A 20,467-nucleotide genomic window follows, 5' to 3' on the forward strand; every position below is an offset into this window, starting at 1 on the left:
CGTTGTCATTAAACTTATTTGGCGTTCGGGGCATTGCCTGTCATACAACGTAATGGGACGCCGTGGCCGGCAAAGTGGGCTATGGTGAGCACGACGATGGTGGTGGATTGAGTGTTTATCAGCTGGTCCAATTCATAGAAATCACTGTAATGGTCTACGGTGACTAGGTACTGCTTCTGTTGGAACTCAAGTATATCTTGCGGGATGAACTGCCAAGGTCGTGTAGGGACAGGATGGGATAGTATAGGCTCAGTGGCAGCTTGCTTTCCATACTAGGGCATGGCTGGCAATATGCATGTTGGGCCAGAAAATTGCATCTCGAGCGAAACGAAGGCAGTGTTCTGCTCCTCCATGGCAGTGGTGGATTTTGCTCAGCATGCTTGGTCTGAGAGAGGTAGGGACGATGGCGCGAGTAGAGTTAAGAAGAATACTATTTGCAATGCTGAGTTCTTCACGAAAGTGCCAGAGTGCTTGGAGTTGATGGTGTGGGAGCTTCTTAGCAGGTGGCCAACCGTGGAGGGTGTAATGCTGCAGCAAGTGCATGTCAGGGCATAATGATGTGGCACTGCATAGTTGCTCGCAAATGGTATCGGTGAGGGCCGGTGAGGTGAGGTCCAAGCGAGCAAGATGAACGTGAAACACATGGATGGTGTCTGGCATGGATGGGTTGAAGGCTTCGTCTTGACAGGAGGCTCTGGATAGGGTGTCTGCAAGAAAGAATCTTTTCTGTACACAACAGTAAAGTTGTGACGCTGTAGGAAAAGCGTCATCTTCTACAGCTGTTTAGGCGATGAGCAAGGTCCTTCTTGAAGATTGGCTGAAGTGGTTGGTGGTCTATATGGACTCTGTGTTGGATTTTCCCAAAAGCCATTACCGGAATTTTTCTGAAGGCTGCGACAATAGCCAGGCGCTCTTTTTCGAGTTGCGCATAGCGCTGCTCGGTAGTGGTTAGGCCTTCTGCTGTACGCAGTGGGTCGTAGAGAAGACTTGTCAAGGGCACTGCTATTGTGTAGTATGATAGGCTGTAAGAGAGAAGCTCCCAGGCTATAGTCTGAGGCGTCCACTCGAAGGATCAGAGGCGTAGTTACGTCGAAGTATGCCAGTCATGCTGCAGAGGTGGCTAGGACTTGGCAAAGGCTTGCTGGTGCCTTAGATCATAGGATTGGTGAGGTTGTATAGGGGTTGGGTGACGCTGCTAAGTTGGGGACAGAATTTGGCCAGGTAATTAATAGCCCCTATGAATCGGGACACTGCTTCCTTGTCGGTTGGAGTGGGCATGGCAATTATTGCTTTAACCGTGACAGGGTTGGGCTGGAAGCCATCCGTATTGGTAACATGGCTCATGAAGATGGCTTTGCGAACAAGTAATTTCATCTTGTTGACATGAAGCTTGACATGACATTGTGCAAATTCCTTAAGTACGTTGATGAGGTTACGTTCGTGGTCAATTCTGGCTTCCGTGTTATTGGCAACGCAGCCAGGGATTAAGATTTCGTCACAGCACTGATGTCTGGGAGGCCAGTACCATATAAATTCGGCGCTGCCATTCTTTGGATGCAGAGGATAATATCCTCATATTATGCCAAATGGTGGCCTAGTCCATCTGTGGCGACCCCATGGTCTAAACGTTGTGGTCATTAAAGATGATCTTAAGGACAGGGGAATGTTTTGAAAGGCCTCTTGGATATCTATTACCGACATATATTGCATTCCATGCAGCTTGTGCAGGTACTTTGAACATCGAATGGCTTTGTCAAGGGTCTGAGAAGGGTTTAAGCTGATCCGCGTTATTCCTGGTTTGGTGGGAGTTGGTTCTTGCTCTAATACAACCGTGTTAGATATCCAGTCTGTCCGTTGAGATACCCTTTTCAGCTGGCCAGTGGCTTCATATGCATCCAGGGCCACTTTGATTGAAATGGGCTCGCGGTAAATGGGGACATGATGGGTTTAACATCTAGATCCAGGTTGAAATCGATGGATGGGCCGAGGAAGCCCAGACCTTAAAAGAGTGAGGTCCAATTCTCGGAAATGGATTCCAGAGTTCAAGTCCCAAGTGTAGGCCAGACTCGCATTGACGTATCTGGGGGTGGTGGAAGTGGCCCAGTTTCTGATTCATGGTGGCTCATGAGGGGACGCAAATCGGCTGTACTGTAAGTATCCCGGAGAGTCCCCTACATTTTCTTAGACTTTTAGTCTAAGAAAATGTATGGGGACTGTAAGGTGTCATAATCCTGTTTCTGCTGACATCGATGTGACAGATAATTGCTTTTGCACTGTTTTCTTTGCCGGCTTATACTTGTCATCAAGTTTCAATAAGACGGCTATCATTTTTCACAAGAATAATGAAGTTTTCGTAAATTGTGAGATCGGATGGGATTAAAATGGGATTAAATCACCTGATGATATGTACTTACAGTGCAGACGATTTGCGTCCCCTCATGGCAGGTTCAGTCCGCAGTGGCTGGGAAGGGTTGCTGGTAAAATATTTCCTTATGAAGTCCACATGTAGAGTTAGTGCACCAAGTGCTATGCTCGCCTCTGTACTGAGTAAGGCTGGTTGGTCATTGTTAATGACTTGAAGGGTGAGGTTGCTCGTGGATTTACCTTTACTGGCTTGGAGGGTAACTTGACTAAAGGGTTTGATTGGTGGACTGGCATAGGGTATTATCACAGTTTTGGACTGTAGAATTTTGGCCCAGGGCATGCTGGAGAGGTGGCAGGATAGAAGGGTGTTGCACGAGGCTGCCAAATCTATCGGGAAAGGAATTTGCGCCCTGCATTATTTGTTTCAGTATCTTGGAAGCGATTTCGTCATCCAAAGTGTTCCATTTTGTTGCAGGAATTGCTAACTTGAAGAGTCTCTTAGCGGCAATGAAATGGTCCGCAGTCTCGGTGAGTCTGCTTTTAGCGGGATTTCTGTAACTTTCTAGTAGACATTAATCATGAAATCTGGACTCCAAGTGCTTCGGTATGGCACAATTGTGAAATGTTGATGAAGGTTTGAGATGTTGCAGAAGAAGCTATTCAATTGTGCAGTTGTGTCTACGAGAAGCTGGCTTGCAGTAAAAACCGGTCCTGACACCATGTTAAGCAGTATACTTTCTAGATTGACGGAGAATAAACACACGGGTAGCCATGATGAACTAGTTTATTCACACCTCCTGAGTACGTGTTGATACGGGAACTTGAGAATGCGATGTAATTATTCGTGAGTGATGCAATGGTAACATGACATGTTCTCTTACTCTAAAAAAGCTGGCTTTAACAACAGCGGAAGCAGAACAAAAAGCATACGACGCAAAGAGCGTAGACTCTCTTTAAACTATAAGCTTTCAGCCAAAGAAAGGGAGACAAATAAAACATTCCAAAAAGATCTCTCAAACTATCATATTTCTGACCGTTAAGTCAGCGTGCTATCAAAGGGCCTCAAATTCATCCCAACACCCGTGACCAACCAATGTGAAATTAGCTCACAATTTTTGCGAGATTTTGTACAACTCGCAAGACGAATGCGCCTTCAATACATCTTTCATGGACAAAACAAAGGGCCACTTCCGTTTCATGTTAAATCAAACTGGATGCCACCGGTTCAGCCTTCAATTGCCCGTTAGAGCTACTTGGAAAATGTAAAAACACAACTAGCGGCGATTACTGTAACTAAGCCAAAAAATAATTTGTCACGCAATGAGGTAATGGCCTTAAAAGACAAATGGTATATTTCTAAGAGCAATTCTAATGATCTTTTGACTGAGAAAAGGGCTATAGGAGGAGCGGTGGACTAAAGTCCATTGTCAAAATACATCTCCCTATTCACTAGATCCACAAACATCAATCTCCAGTGGTTGGGCAGGTAGATTTGCATCAATATTTGCTGGAGGTCATTGACTTGTTTCAGCTGCTCTACATTTTCTCTCAACTTCCGCTTTTGGAGTTATTTGTCACTTGACCTCATCCAATTATAGAACTGACTTGGAAAGAAGACAGTGAAACCCTTTCCAATTTCTCTTGCTTTGTCTAGAGACTTGCTTTTGCAAATATCTACGACAAAACTGTCAATGTAACGCTCCTCAACAAGATCCGAAAATGAGGTGGAATCGAGGTTCTTTGTACCATGCTCCAGTATTGGTTGACTGGCTGAAACATTCCAAAGGGCATTTTGCAACTGTACAAGATCTTTAGGGCTGCATTTCATCTGGAAGAGCCATTTAGCCTCTTCAGATACTTTGTGGTGGGTGTCTACTATAGCACAGAAACACCACAAGATAGATAAGGCATTTTCAGAGAACTGCCCAATACCCTCAATCTTGATGCCACAAGGATTCTTACCAGCTTTTCGTTCATTGTACAATTTGGTGAGCCCTCATCACCTTCACAAGGACACTCTGCTACAGAGAAGGGATCTGAAAAGGCCAGCTCCTCATAAAATGGGTTTAGTGCAGAGGGAGATCTTGATGGTAGTGGAGGAATGAGGCTGTAAAGGGCAGCTACTTCAGCTCTTATTGTGGCCTTAGCCATTGCAGCTCTAAGTGCACTTTACTGTGGCACTGTAGGATCATTATCATCTCCAATAACCACAGAAGTGTCACTAACAAACTTTAGGGATGTTTGGCTGCTCTTCACATGTATGGAGTCATCTTGGGCTTCAAGCATTTCAGCAAAGTTAAACACTGACATGGATGGCTGGTAGATGCTAGGTGAAGCTGAATCAAGAATATCAAATTTAATTCGTTTATGTGCTGGCTGTTGCGGATGAATATTGGCATGTGAACTAAGATGGATTCTGGGATGACAAAGATGCTTGGTATCGTCTTGTGGCTCTGGACTTTCTCTAGAAGAAATGCTTCTCCTAGAACTCATGACAGTATTAAAAAATTCCACATGTTTTGGAATCATCAACTTTAATTCCATGATCTTTGTCAAAACAATATGTTAAGAAGTCAGTTCCAAACATTTGCTTGAAAAGATCACTAAGAACAAACACCCAGGATTTCTTTTCTTCAGTCCATGATTTCAAATCATGACTCATACTTTTCCAGCCACATCCATGGTAGGAAAAATGTTCTTTTTCTTGGGGGAAAAAAGGAATTATAACCTAAGGGCTAATTCTATGTGTCATAATATTTTAAAAGTTCAAAAAGAGTGAACTTAAAATCTCATTGAAACAAAATTAAATATATTTTTTATATTTAATGACACATAAATTGAAAACTATACCCACCTACACTAATACAATTTCGTACTTCATAGAATGAGTACTACAGTTGCATACCAGTGAGTGAGGATTTGATTCACTGGAAAGAAAAAGGTGAAATTTTGATAGGTTCTACAGCCATCCAAATCAGATGTTCATTGATATGTGCATTTTTCATAATTGTATAAGCATCAAAACAAATGTTTATTAACTCACAAGACTGTCCGGGCTCAGACACATCATGATTTGTTGCCTTAGAATACAACTGGTGGTGTAGCTTGTGGGAGGAATCAAATCCTTGCCCTGAGTACTTATGGAAAGAGTGGAAGTGCTGAAGAAGCATAGCACTGCAGTTGACAACTAGGTGTCCATAATCACCAGAGCCAAGATGGGAACCAAACTGCTTCTTCAGCAAAAATCCCCAGTCCTTGCACTTAAATGAAAAGACCGAGAAGATAATAGTGGCATAGGTAAGTCTAACCAAAGAGAGATTAAGTATGGTAATTGGGGGCCAGCAGTTTTCCTTAGTGTGTAATTAATAGATATCAACTTGCTGGTGATAGCAGTTTTAAACCAAAACCTAGAACATATAATAATAAAGCTAATGAATAAAAATAAAATTTAAATTATTTCTGGGCATCCTCATTTCAGAAAATTTAAATTCTTACATCCATATTTGAAACAATGAAAAGGCAGTGAGTCTTAATGCAAGGAAAAAAATCACCTTCAGATCCTAAATGTCAATCTGTTGTTCTTCATGGTCTTCAAAGACTCTCTCATGCATTATGAGAGCAATTTCTCTCCAATCACAGCAAACCTAGTATAAATGGTTTAAGGCAATCATCATTCTTCAATTTAGCTCTGATTAATTGATATAAATTACCTGCAAAGTGACTTGCTGCATCAGGAAAACCTTTAAATAACATTTGCTGATGTGAGATTTTAAACAATTAGCAGTTTTCTCATTAAATTTTAAGTAATGAATAATTTATGACAATTTTCTCAACTTACCTTTGAAATCATCTCAATTTGAAGTTCAGCTGCATGTTTAGCAAAAGAACTAGAGGACAGATGAATCCCTGGCCGAATTTTTCCTCCCTCTTTTTCCTTTTTCTTGCCTGGCTCAAGGCAAATTTAATTTTGACAGACTCTCCCTGGATTCAATCACACAATCAGATATTCCAATGACCCTTGAACTACTATAGTACATACGATAAATGCTGAGGCTGAGGTTCAAAAGGTGAAACGTATTTCATGATGTGCTCTTCAAAGAAAGTAACATAGCTAAGAATGACATTTCTTGCAGCTCCAGGACTTTCCATATAATACTAGGTCACTTTCTCAAGGGGCAGTGATCTTTCTACTGTCTTCAACATTCTGTAGAACTGTCCTTTCAGTAGACCCTGAAGAATAATCATTTGTAGAATATTCATTTGTGAGTTTGGAGGAATGTAAATGTAAATTTTATCAGGTATCTCACCTTGCGATGTTGGCTTTTGACCTTAGACAATCTAAACAGGTTTCATCTGCATCAACTCCATGGCATGTGCAGGCCTCAATGAAAATATGTATTTAATTAAAATTCATTTCTTAGGTAATTTAATGCATTTTACTAATGGATATAAACATTCAATTCAACAAAATAAAATCATTGATAGCTGTTTATCACTACGGCCATGTAGTACCTCAAATTTGGCTTGATACCATTCTACTTTCAGAAAACTGAACTGATCATAAGTTGATGGAATAATTAAAAGCAAGGAAAATATCAAGAGAACTAATTACCCTTATTGCATCACAAAATGCACAAAATTCCACACTATATCCTTTCTCGCCAAGAAGGAAGGAGCAAGGCCTTGTAATCAAGAGTCACAGCAGAAACAGGAAATTTAAGAAAACAATTACAGAATATACCTTGATGTTCATAACACGAGACTTAACAGATAATAAAAAAATTGGGTCTCAGGAAAACTCACTTCTCCACATGATTTAACTTAATTTAAACAATGACTCAATGTTATTGTGCAATGAAGTAATACTAGGCTCTTTATGGAATGTTTTCTTTTCATTTTTTCAGTGAGTAACTCTGAATGTTCAATTCAACAGAAAGTTTTAGCTGCTTTACTTAATTAATTCCAAACTTTGTCATTTTGCAGTTTACTTTTCCCCTTAGCTTTCTATCTCTCCAATTAAAAGTCATGTGTAAAATAAATGTTGTACTTTTGCCATCAACCCATATTCCATGTTTTTTGATGACATCTTTCTGATTATTGAAATTCTCAAGTAACTTTCTTGCGTAGCTTTAAATTTGACCAGATAAAAAAGGAGAAAAAAATTAAAAGAGAACACTTGCAAAAGCAACTTCATTAATGCAATCCCACTTATCTGATTATTCTACTATTTACAGCAAAAATGATGGCAATAATGTAAGTACACTGAGATCTTACTTTGAAGAGCCTTTAAAATTATTCAAAGTCTTCTCTTCAAAACCAGTAACATGCACTATTGTCTGCATGCACCAGCTTATGATCCAATACACATTTTTAAACTGTATTTCTTTTATTTTTTTAAATGATTAGAAATGAGGTTATAATTTTTGTTCACTGACTGTTTGAACTGACTTACTTAAATCACCGCTTACCTTTTCTCTTTACAGTTCCCAATTGCAAGGGGGTAAATAGACAATGCACTCTCAAAGCTTTTGTTTTTAAAATCAGTGGGTGCCAGGCCTACAGCTACTTGGTCTTTACCTAAAGTAAACCAATACAAAGACACCTTTACTTAATCTGGCAGGGATTACAGTTTCATACTCAAGACTAATAAGTCTAAAAAAATTTACTCAAATGAGAACACACCTCCAAGAGGGCGTCCATCGAGTTTAATGTTAAACTCTTTGTCTTCTGAGTTGTATGAATGGAAGTGTTGCTCCCTAATTGCCCAGACAAGAACAGAATTTAGATGCACGTTCCAAGCATCAAAACTGCATCCTTGACCCTGGAAATCCTGAATGTTTTCTACACTGCAGAGAAGACTAGTTTCTTCAATGCTTTTATCTCATTTTTTGTGAGCAGTACAGGTGTGTCCTCAGTTCTCTGAAAAAAAAAATCAACCGAAAACAGGTTTAGATCAACTGTCACTTTATAAATATTAAAAAGGTTGACATCAGTTATGTTCAGAAATACATTTCAAAACAACCCACTAGGAGAAGTCTCAATAATTGCTTTATATATCGTGTTCAGATTTTCAAGGCATAAAACTGAATGAATAAATGTAATTCTCCCCTCAGAAGGAATCATTTGAAAACTGGATACCTTACCTAAGGTGTAAGATGTAATTTAACTCATAAAAAAATCAATATGTTGTATGTCTCACCACGATGCACAAAATCATCCTCAAATAATGACTCCTCATGAAATTTGAAACAGAACTCTTATGAATTTTGTCAAATACAACCTAACCTGATGTTTACATTGCTGGTAAGAAAAAGGATCACATGACCGACAGCTCATCGCGGTAGAAACAAAGCAATGAGAATAAAATAAATAACAAAATACTTAAATTAAATAAATGCAAAAACCTCTACGGTTAGTAACTCACCCCACTCTTTCCTTTGCGAGTGTTTGTGGTGAAAGAAGCTCGGTCAGACCATTCCTTGAACCCTTTGATTTTGTAATAATTAGATCAAGGACTTCTGAGATAATACCCTGTACTTTTTCCTCTTTCCCATCCGTTCCGTACAAGAAGCTGTTTCCGAGGACGGCAGCGATGGACCCATTGTACCTCTCAGAAACGTCATCAAGGACAGCTGTTATCTTCCTGCACCTTTTAAGAACTTGTCGTTTCTTGCTTATTGTTCCTAAATCAGGTCGGTTCTTTGTGTCATCGATTGAACTACACGAGGAACTGGACGAACTTAATGGAGTAGATGAGCAACATGGGGAATTAGGAAGGGAAGAGTCGTCTAAACTTGCCTCCGTGCTCGATTCAAGATGGGAAATCCGTGCTAGAAGTTCCTTCACTTCCACTTCAAGGGAATTTACTCTCGCTGATCTTTCGGTAAGCAAGGAAACGAGCTCCTCGGAGTCTTGACTGATTTTGGCGCCAAAAGATAAATTTTTCACGCTCTCGGACTCAAAGTCCAATGTGCTGGAGTTCACCAGATTTACGATAACCATAAATCCCGTTCGTCGGGAATTTTTTTATTGCGAAGAAGACCAGTAGCTAGACCGAACGTGGACACAACGTGAACGACGTCGGGAATCCTGTCCATCTCCAGAACTCCAAACGATGATTTGACGGGCTGAAGTTCCCGCGCGGCGACACTTTGGATTTCGTCGGGAAATATCTTAAATACATCGCGTATGAAAAATTACGCAGAGGGACGCCACATACCTCTTTCAAAAGTAGATACCAATGCTTGGAAGGATCAAGTATGGCACTTGTAACCTTGTAAAAACTCTGAGCGGTAAAGTCAACCGGGGGCAAGGCGCACGTCGACAATCCGACTGCCTCCATGACTTCACTTCCAATGATTTAGAAATCGAAAAAATGATGCTTTTCGATTTTGAAAATTTCGCCGAGGTTTAATATTAAAATATTAGTAAGAGTTTAACCAGGATAGGTGGCTTAGTCGTGAGATCGCCACGTCTTGTACGAAAACAATAACTTTGTAATGATCGGAAAGCGTGAACATTGATCGATGCACCAAGTGGCGTGAAAATAACGTTTGTTGCTGTTATGTGGCAAACTAAGCGAAAGAATACATAAATAATTGAAACAGAGACTTTTATAAATACGGCGCCCAGCAGGCATTGCCTCTTCTGTGAAAAGGGAAGGTCTTAAAAAGACTACATGATTACAAACGTCATAATAATGAGGAAAAAGGCAGTATCAGAAAGAACGTAGTTTTTTATTGAGCATTACGCATAGCAAATTTCCTAATGTTTCATTACTTCGATTTTCATTGTTAATAAATGACCCCATGTTAACTCGCACGCAATCGCGTATCTCTCGCGGATTCGTGGGCGCCAAGTCTGGTAATTACATTGTGGTGTAATTTATGTGATGACTCCTTCTTCCCCAACCCTCGGCATCAGTTTACGATGCCTGCTGCGAACTCTTTTCTTGAGCAAAGCTCGTCATGTGGCAAACTAATTCAAACGATCATGATAGTCTGTGATAGTTTCAACTATCAAAAACGTTTGATCACGAACTATCATGCACTATCCTCAACTATCATCAACGATAATGCAGTTTGGACATGTTCAAATTCGAGATGAAAGTTGATGATAGTTTCAGCCGTTTGAGCGAGCAGATAATAGTAAATAATAGTTTTTCGGCCAGCAGTTTTGCCAAAAACGGGTTCTAACAGTAAAACGTAGCTGCCAAATTTTCTCAGAATGTCTCTGTGCATTCTAATCATCTGGCAGGCTTCAGTGTCTTTAACTCGCAACTTCTTAACTTAAATTTGCGCACTATATTGGTCTTCAATTACGCGATCTCATTGCGTGATTTTCTCAACCATCATCAACCATCAAGAACCGTTTGAACGGGGCTTTAGACCTAGAGAGACTGCGTCTTAATCTTTTGCGAATTACACTGTGCAGTCATTTTTTCTTCAGAGATCACGTCTGTTACCCGATTAATTCGAAGAACAGGCATTCGGTTATATTTACCCCTGGATATGTTGTTTCCATCCAGGAGTATTAAATGCAGGGAAACGCTATGCAAATTCCGTGGCGTTAAAACTTCCATGGCAGTCTGGAAAAACCCTTTAAAATTAGCTATGCTACTTTAGGGAAGGGCATTAGGGAAGGTAAAAAGCATTTTAAACTTTTAGAATGAAATAAAGCATTTTGTTGTTCTCCTTTGTCTTTTATAATTATAATAAAACGTTGTTTTGAAGTTGTCAAGTCAAAGACAAATTGGTAGGCCATAGGTAGTAATGCTGGCCTTTGAATATTTTAGGATATCATTCTCTCTCGAATCGTCTCTATTGTCATTAAAACCGTCGGTATACGGATATCTAAATTCATCGCCTGCGAGCAGGCACTTATTTTTAGTAGCGCTACAGGCTGCGCGTTTTTCCACCCTTGGAATATTTGAGACGAGTCGAGGAGAGTTTCCACAGGGACGTGGCACTAGTAATCAGTGCTTGACCTATTGCAGACCTCTCGCTGGCTCGCGCTGCTCAAAGCCTCGTAGTTTCCCACGGAAAACTTAAATATCCACACTCCATTCCCAGTAGGTAACTTCAGCCGCATTTTTATTACTTTCATCATAATTATATGCAGCGTCTCTCTTAATTATATGCATTCTTGTCTCACTTCCATTCTCTCGAAATGATAAATTTCCAGTTAGAGTAATTAACGCTTACCAACAATTTTCACTTGAATCTTACGAATCCATGCTCCTTCCACAGTAAGCAACTCACAGCTAAATTCCCCGTTACTTTCATCATATGCAGCAGTCACACTGAAGATAACCAAAGTGAGTCGTTGGGAAATCCAAGTGAAATTGAACTTATCCTCAAAGGCAGGCGCCACCTTTGCACCTGATCCTCCCGGTCCACTTAATGCGAGACTTTCAGCGTTAAACTTTACATTCACCGCAGAAAGAGTCACTGACGTCAAACTGAAGTTCCAGCTTAGAGATGCAGGATATCCTTCAAAAAGCTTTACCTTTGCTGGAGTTGGGTCATCGCCTGCACTCGATGCTGTCTTAACCGGTAGAGGTTCATACCATGTGACACTTCCACAGTCTGAAATCGAAGATTATTCACACCTACATTGAGTATTGCTTGAATGGAAAGTTATTTGCTTAAAAGAGAGTGATTCCACCATAAACAGAGGGCTTTTTCACTATCCAGTATAGTTCATCTCCTGCAGCTGCACCAATACTATCTTTAGAGGTAGAGGTTCATTCTATGTAACAATTTCGCCGTTTTAAACTTAATATTTTTGGTCGTTAAAGGAAAGGATCGATCACATGTTATTTAAGCGCAAACTGAAAACAGCTGAATCCAGGTTGTTTGGTTTTTTCAGTCACGTTGCGGAAATGCAAGGGACATATGAGCTAATGCACAATGGCTATCGAACTGAGTGGAAAGCAATTTTGTCTGAAATCATATGCGCGCTTGATGCTTTTCAATTGCGAACGAGCTCGCCGCGTCAGCTTGATTTGAAATCGCAAGTTTCACGTCAGACCAAAATTGCACGACACGAAGTTCAATTGCCATTTTATTATACATTTTTTTGGAATCGCAAAATTCAGTCGCTCAGATACAATTAGTTCCAAAAGTTGTCTTCCATTTTGCTGCAATTTGATTTGTTTCCTAACACAAGCCTTGAAGTATGATTGTTTGCTGTGGTTTAGTAAAGCTGTCTCACTGGCTGGGGAAGAGATACGATCTAGAGCACCAAATGGTGCGATTCGCGAGTAAATCGCACCGATGAGAGCCAATCAGATTGCAAGGATCTCCAGTGATTTCAAAATGTATGTAATAAAAAGTGAAAGTTCTGATAAATTGTTGTTAAAAAGCGACAATGAAAAATCGTATAGATTTATCAATTTCGCACTCAATCAGGCAGACTCAATCAACTGCCCTTTCAGCAGCAGGTTTGCTAAGGTTTTTAAAGCCAGGAGAATTCGGCATTGGTGTTACCAACACCAATGCTAAAAACCCAGTTGGGAATAGACTCTAAATTAGCAGTGACTTTAATCTACCTCGCCATTTTAGTTAAAATAACCTGTTGTAACTTGTTATTGTGCATGCAATAAGTTCCTAATTTGTAATCAACTTTAAAGATCCTAGATGAATGATTAAACAACAACAAAAGGCTAAGAGAACAACCCTTACCAGGACATGGCCAAAAAATGCTTTTCGTTAAAGACACGTGACCTATCGTTACAATTTCGGGATCATATCAAGCTTAGAGAAGTGATTATACAGCTAACCGTCGTCATTTTTCGAACAACCGAGTTACAGATACAGCAGGGATCACCGAGATCCTTACATCCCTGCTTAACCTCTTCGAATCATTTGGGGTTACGGCTGTGAAAGATCAATTAATGTTTTGTCCCTTACAACAGAAGATGACCGAAAAAGTTGCGGCCAAGGCCAAAAATCTTTTTGTCCGGATTTTTGTCGAAACTTCTCGAAATAATTTGACATAAGCTAATGATTTCTTCTGTTTACACGTTTAAAGAATAGTTCTGATAAGAATAGCATTGATGGTTTCTGCAGTGGGAGATCTCAATATGGGGAAATTTAGGATTCATCAAGGACCCATTCATGAGTGAGAAAGGCAAACTAAAGCACGCTTTCGAGTTTAGAGAAGAGCATGTACGAGAGTTCTCAATTTTCATCGATTTCTCTGCTGCAATAGCACGATTTGAATATCTTTAATATCCCTATTCAAGCTCTTAGGTTAGTGTTAGGGTTTTAGTTATACCCAAACAAACTCAAGAACATTAAAGATTGATTGTCCGGGAGGTTTAATTATCGAGACATCATTTGGTTGAAGCGCTTTTCATCATGCTTTGATTCTAGAACTAGCTGTTGTTTCAAAAATAGCTGAAGTGGAAGAGAAACAACCGCACTTAACGAATGTATTGTAATGATGACCAACAGATCCAACGACCCTCTAGCGAGGAAAAAAGCTTCTCGCGTTGGAGGCAAGTGTTCCTTTCTCATGCTGGACTAGTGTATAGAGAATGTCTGAGTAAACTTAAATTTCCGTTTACTTGACAATGTGAGACAAGAGAAACAGATCTTGAGTCATATAATCGGAGGCACTGGTGCAGAACGATTGGGTGTCCGTATAATGATTACTCAACGAAAATAACGATATATTTAAATATATCGTTATTTAAATATATCGTTATTTAAATATATCGTTATTTAAATATATCGTTGTTTAAATATATCGTTATTTTATATCATATAAATATATGTAAATAAATATTCTTCTCAGCGATCGTTGTTAATATGATGATCGGCTGCAATTTTAAGACAGCCTCTCTGGCTTCCGACAGCAAACATAATTAATTACAAAGCGTAATGATAGGCGAACTTATGTAAATTTGAACGACAGGCCTCTTGATAGTTTCTGTTTGCACACACAGCTGAATGCCAAAGCATTCGATAGCTGCAACGGTTCCCGACTACTTTGTTATTTGGTTTCGCCTTATCTCTCGAAAGAGCCGCGATCTTTTAAAAGGCGGCTGTGTCTTTGGATTAGCCATACACTGGATGAGGATCGATCTATCTTTGAACTGACACATCTCTAATTTAGCACTTACACAGTTAACATAATTTAATCTTGTCGGACAGTCACTTACCTGAGTATTGGATCACAGAAAGATAGATCAGGAAATGTGAAACGATAAATAGTCTCATCTCAGCTAAGACAATACCCAATCCGCCTGAAAAGGTAAGGAGTTTCAGTGTCTATGTTGTAAATCCTGTCGCCAAACTTTTATTTCCTCTTTTGTAACAAAGCATAGTTTACGTAACGAGTGCTACCCACAATTCCTTTAGCACTACCTTCTGTTGACTGTTCCAACGATTGATAATCAACTACACCCTGAAGAAGGGCTAACGCTCGAAAGGCATGCTTAGAAACTCTTTACAGTGGTCAATTTATAATTATTTCAAATGATCTTGTGTTACCCTATAATGTGCTCATTGTCTCTGAACTTACTTGATTACCGCTAGGAGGAAGATTTTGGAATCACGAGCTTTCCAGAGTAAACAAGATGAGGTGTTCCGTGCAGCTTAGGAAGCAGATGCCTCTAAAGTATGAGTGTTTAAACGGTTTTACAGTCAAGTCGCCTGAGAGTCATCTCGCCCGAAGTCATGTCGCCCGAAACCTAAGTCATGTTGCCCGAAATTTTAGTTATGTCGCCCGAAAAAAAAGTCAAGTCCGAAGAAACAAATACTAAAAAGATCAGAATTTCAGACTGTTAATAGGCAATAAAGTGGAGAAATTTTTATCACTAAAGCGCTCTTTGTTTCCGAAAACACCAGAAGATTCTTAAAGCGTTGTTCGTTCCTAACAACAAAGGGAAACGTTTTTCGTTTCCAACAACAAAATGCAGCGCTGTTCGTTTAATATGTTATCGTTTCTTACTCACGGACGTTTCGTAAGCTTGAGAAACTTTTTCTTGGTTTCTATCAATACCATGAAGACTTTGACCACACAGAAATCGATCGTATGCTCGGAATTGAAATATGTTTGAGTAACGATTCTAAAAGCGTTGTTCGTTTCTAACAACGAAGGGAAGCGTTCTTCGTTTCTGACAAAAAAATGAAGCGTTGTTCGTTTGGTATGTACTCGTTTCTTACTCACAACAGAGGGAAGCGTTGTTCGTTTCTATAACAACAAATACACGGATGCAGCGTAAACGAATGTCGATTGTCACGTTCGACAAGTCGGTAAAAGGTAAAGCGAGTAACATACAAATAAAATTAACCTGTTGCCTTGCGTAAGGTAAGTGTGATTTTTTTAAGATAACAGTCTATTATTTATGCTTGTGACTTTTTTTGGCAGATCTCCGGTGTAATAGCCACAGCTGACGTCATGAATCGCTTACTATCGGATTTCGCATAAATCTATCACTGAATCACGGTAATTGTGTAGTTCTCGGTAGTTCTCTGGTTCTTGTGGTTCTTGTACTATCTGACTCCACATAATTTAACTCTTAGTAACGGTAATTGTGTATTTCTCGTTCTTGTGGTTCTCGTGGTTTCCTTGGTTTTTTTGGTCCTCGTGGTTCTCGTGGTTCTCGTGGTTCTCGTGGTCCTCGTGGTTCTCTTAGTTCTTCTGGTTCTCTTGGTTCCACGTTTTTGTTTTCATTTCCGGTTCAAGCGGAAGTAAAAAGCCCCATGGTGCGGGCTCACATATACCTTCGCCAGCTGTATTTCCCATTAGTCAGAGATTTATTGTGTCGAACGGTTTGATAAATTCGTAGTTTTATCACAAGAAATTAAGTGTTTTACCAAAGTTGTGTATCTTTTTGTGGCTTTCAACATCTTGGACTGCTCCTACGCCTACAACATGCCAATTTCGGAAGCAAGTTACAGATTTATACAGCTTGTTTTGAGCGTTCATTCATCTGAATCGAATGTGAATTTAATATGGTGGCAACATGGTGTGGTTATCGGGAGTGATCAGAGAAGGCCAACATCCAGTAATCCTGAAGATTATGTAGTACGTGATATCATACTATGGGATCCATTTAAAGTGTTTTTTCGAATATTACCTCATGTTAAAAACAAGCACAAAATAACACTAGCCCGCAGGGATATATTTGAAAATTTTCTGAGTGCTTATTATTCTCCAGATTGCACAAGAAAATCACCTGAGCCCAGTTGTTCAAAGGCCGATTAGTGCTAGCCCAGGGTTAAATTTTAATGCAGGTTTCTATATTTCTTTTTTCCAAAGCCTTTTAGAGAAATTTTTCCCTATTCTTTTTTGAACATCCATTGATCAAATTACAAGCAAAAAGCTTTGAACTGGATTTACAGCTTTCAGACCTGAAATCAAATTCCATGCTAACCATGGGTTATCTTAACCCAGATTTGAACAACCTGGGCCAGATTATTTGTCAATGATAGGGTGGAACCTTCATTAAGAGGGCACCCCCAGGACTGTGAAGTGTCCCATAAATATACCTGTGTTCCTCCAATAGAGGGTGGGTGGAGTTTAGTTTACAATTAACCACTTGAACAAAAATACCTGTTTTATTCCCTTCAAAGCAGCCATCTATTAAAGCAACCAAAAATGCATGACATAAGCTTTTGATAGCAACCTTGGACTTTTTTAAATTGTGATTTGACTTGCTACTTGTAGACAACTGCTGCAATAACCTGTCAATAAGTGCAGAATTAATGTACAATAAAAATACAAAGTATGTTCATATTTATTTTGAAAGGTATGCAGAAACTGGAACAACTCAGTGTCTTTGGTGGCATTTTAATCATTAGCAGCTTAGTAGTTGTCCCCTTAATGGGGGTTGAAACAGCACTTGCAGCACTCAAAGTGTCCCAATCTCCTTATAGAGGTGTGTCTGAGCATTTTACCGGGACCAGGAAAAGCATCTCCTTGTGGAGGTGTGCCATGCCCAAAGTGGAGGTTCCATAGCACACATGATGCACAACATTTTTAAATTCGACTTTGTGTCTATTTCAATTTTTGGCACTCAATTCAAATTTCAGAACTGTTTGGGATTTTTGAAATGGTAAAAGTCAATCAGCAGGCATAAATGTTTGTTGACTTAGTGTGGTATACATTATAGTTGTTTATTTTTTCCTTATCAAATTTAAGTATGATAATGCATGATATATCAATATGTTGCAATTTCTATGCAACACAAATTTAAATGTAATTGGAATGATTGTCCTGTAAATGGGCATGCAGGCATATTACGACAGCAATGAATCACTTTTCTGTGTGACTTTTGTATAAAATTCTAAAAATTGAATTAGAATCTCATATTTGCTTTTTCCCTTATGAAATCACTCTATTCAAACATGTCCATAGTTTGAATCAAGGGTATTGTTTCATTGTTTGGTTGTATAATGCATAATACCTGTAGCATTTCAACTGTAACTTAAATAAACATCTTTATCAATTATGCTTGTTTCAATTTTAGCAAAGATTCGATTTAACAACCAGAACTGTATAAATGGGATCTGTAATGAATAACATGTTAAGTGTCAGGTAACTGCATTGTATTATTCAAACATATTTTAAGACTGTAACATTTTATAACAAATGTTGTTTTTTTGGTATTCAACTATTTTCTTTTAAGTAAATGTCTCTTTACTTTCTTTCTCTAAAATGTCTCTATTTTTAGGTATTTATAATTTCTCAGTTTCTATTCAAAGGTAGTTTGTAATTTCTTTCAATTAAATGTCTCAATTTACAGGTATTAATATTTTCTCTCAAGTGAATGCGTAGTTCCAGAATATAATTATCTATATCCCCAGCCCGAAAGGTATCTTCCCTATAACCCCACCAACCCTCCAGAAATTCCAATTTAGCTTCATACATTGCTTTGAAATTTTGGGTCTCTCAGACCCTACCCTCTTGTCCTGGAATTTCTAAACCCCATCTGTGGGGGTAGTATGGATATTTTCTAAACCTACACAATGTCTTCCATAATTTCTCTTAAATAAATGTCTATTTAACAGTATTCTCAATTTCCCTCAGATAAATATCAATTGAAAGGTACATGTATTCTCAATTTCTCTCAATTAAATCTCTATTAAAGTTGTTCATAATAATTTCATGTAACAGTGTTGTTTTAACATTCTTTTCAGCTAAAGCAGTGGTGGCAATGTTTCTCTCTCTCTAAAGGCATTGAGTCCAGCTTGAAATGGATGACCCTCTGACATTGTGAAGATATTGCTTGCAGCAGTAAGCCTGTCATCATCCCTCAGGAATGTTGTTCTGTAGTCTTGTGCAGAGATGTCATATTTGGTCAGTTTCTGCTGAAGGTCATCAATGGGCAGCATTTTATAAAAAAATTTCAGTTTGTTAATGACTTTAAATATGCCATGACCAGCAGCTGCGAGATCTTGCATGGACTTTTGGACCAGATTGACATTTGGATGGCAGTGCAAGGAAAAGCTTGTGTTGATGCGGCAGGCAGTTGTGCATGGCCCTTTCATTGTTAAGATTCTAGGGGTAATAACCTCATTTGCCACACCCACGTTTATCACCTTAGCAGAGCCATTAATTTTGCTGGCCTACAATAAAGGTAAATTTAGAAACACTATAAGTTGAAATTATTTTACTTTGAGTTGGAGTTTATATTTTCATGGTCTGGTAAATGGCAAATACCTTTTCTTTCTTAATTCATACGTGTAAATGCACAAGGGCACTCAGGGAGGTTTAAAAAATGAATTTCTTTTTTAAGTTTTGACACCTTGGAGGACTGGGCACACATAAAAATTTCTACAAAAATGGAGTAATTCTGGTCGCATGAATGTTGGCTTCCTTGTTCCATAACCAAGAGTTTGATACAATGTTAGCACAGGAGAAGTTTTCATTCTTATTCTTAAATTGTAAGTACAGTATTGAACTTGCTATTATTGATGTTGTCACAGTTGTAAACCTGGTCCTTTCAAATGCCAAAATTAATACCCCAAAAAATGAGTGTGTGGTTCTAGAAATGTTTCTTCCCCTCCTCCCCAGAAGACTTTTTTGGGTATGAAAACTACTGGAAAGAAAACAGTTTTATAACCGATAAGAGCAAGCAAAGAAACTAGTCATACAAGTACATGTGCAATATTTTACTACTCACAGTGTGCGAAATTCCCTTGTAAATCTCGAGGCTTTGGACAAGAGCGATTGCCATGTTTAGTGTTTCCAAGGCAATTTTATGACTGTTACCCCTGTCTCCAAATTTATGGCTGTCCTCAGGTGATCATATAGTACATACATGCTAAGAGCAAGGCGGAGGACGTGTTTGTTTCGCTTAGAATTGTTGCAGTTGGCTTCCTTTCCTTCCTTCCACGCTGGCCCCTTGTGTGCTTGGCAACTTATCTTGAGGCTTAGCGAATCTGAGGAAAGCCTCACGGGCACTTGCACTCAGGGAGTACTTCTGTTGGAACATTGTTATGTTCTACGTAAATTTGCTCAAGCACTACTGAGACTGGATAGGATAATTATCCAGCTCTTCGCAATGCTGGGCCATTACCTCCGAGTCTTTCTCCTCCTTATTGTGGTAGAAAAGAAGCACTCGCTCGGCCAGGCCATTTTCGGCAGACAACATCTTCGGGCAAACCGTTTCGAGGAACTGCTTTGGGGTAGTGAACGCAAGGAACGAGACTCGTGCCGACGGGACCCCTGTACGCTTACCCTTGTTGCCCTTCAGCACGTACCAGCAATCGCCGTCGTAACACTTGCATAGCCGTTCCATGGTCAGATTCGCTTGAGGACCTTTCGATAAACTCGTAATCCTCGTTAGAAATGAGTGGGCCTCGTCGATACAGATGATAGGGTTGGTATTGCCCGTAGTGAAGTGGTTGAACAGGCCATTACTCGACGCGTCATCGATAACGAAGGTTTTTGTTTATTTTAGGCCCGAAATGTTCCACGATAGGATCGATACATCCTAAATGGCACGCAGGTGTTTTCCCAGAACCTGAAGGGGAGACCACAACAACGAAAAGATTCCGCACTTCTTCATGCGTGGAGAAGACCTGTAGTGAGCTCTTTCCAATCAGCGCGCTAGTTGAAGTCAATACACTCAACAGAACCATCT

The 20,467-nt window shown here is 39.5% G+C and overlaps 1 long non-coding RNA gene and 2 pseudogenes across 1 annotated transcript; 1 reads left to right on the forward strand and 2 right to left on the reverse strand.

Moving 5' to 3' along the window:
• LOC131795834 (fibroblast growth factor receptor 3-like) overlaps positions 1-20,467 on the reverse strand; it is a 47,071-nt pseudogene that overhangs the window by 23,810 nt on the left and 2,794 nt on the right.
• On the reverse strand, positions 1,150-9,871 carry LOC131774198 (uncharacterized; annotated as a pseudogene).
• Positions 16,150-19,506, forward strand: LOC131774195 (uncharacterized). Its single transcript, XR_010719175.1, has 4 exons — positions 16,150-16,404; positions 17,849-17,916; positions 18,519-18,958; positions 19,118-19,506. It is a non-coding gene; the product is annotated as an uncharacterized lncRNA (long non-coding RNA).

This window comes from Pocillopora verrucosa, chromosome 11 (assembly GCF_036669915.1).
Source record: "Pocillopora verrucosa isolate sample1 chromosome 11, ASM3666991v2, whole genome shotgun sequence".
Lineage (NCBI taxonomy): Eukaryota > Metazoa > Cnidaria > Anthozoa > Scleractinia > Pocilloporidae > Pocillopora > Pocillopora verrucosa.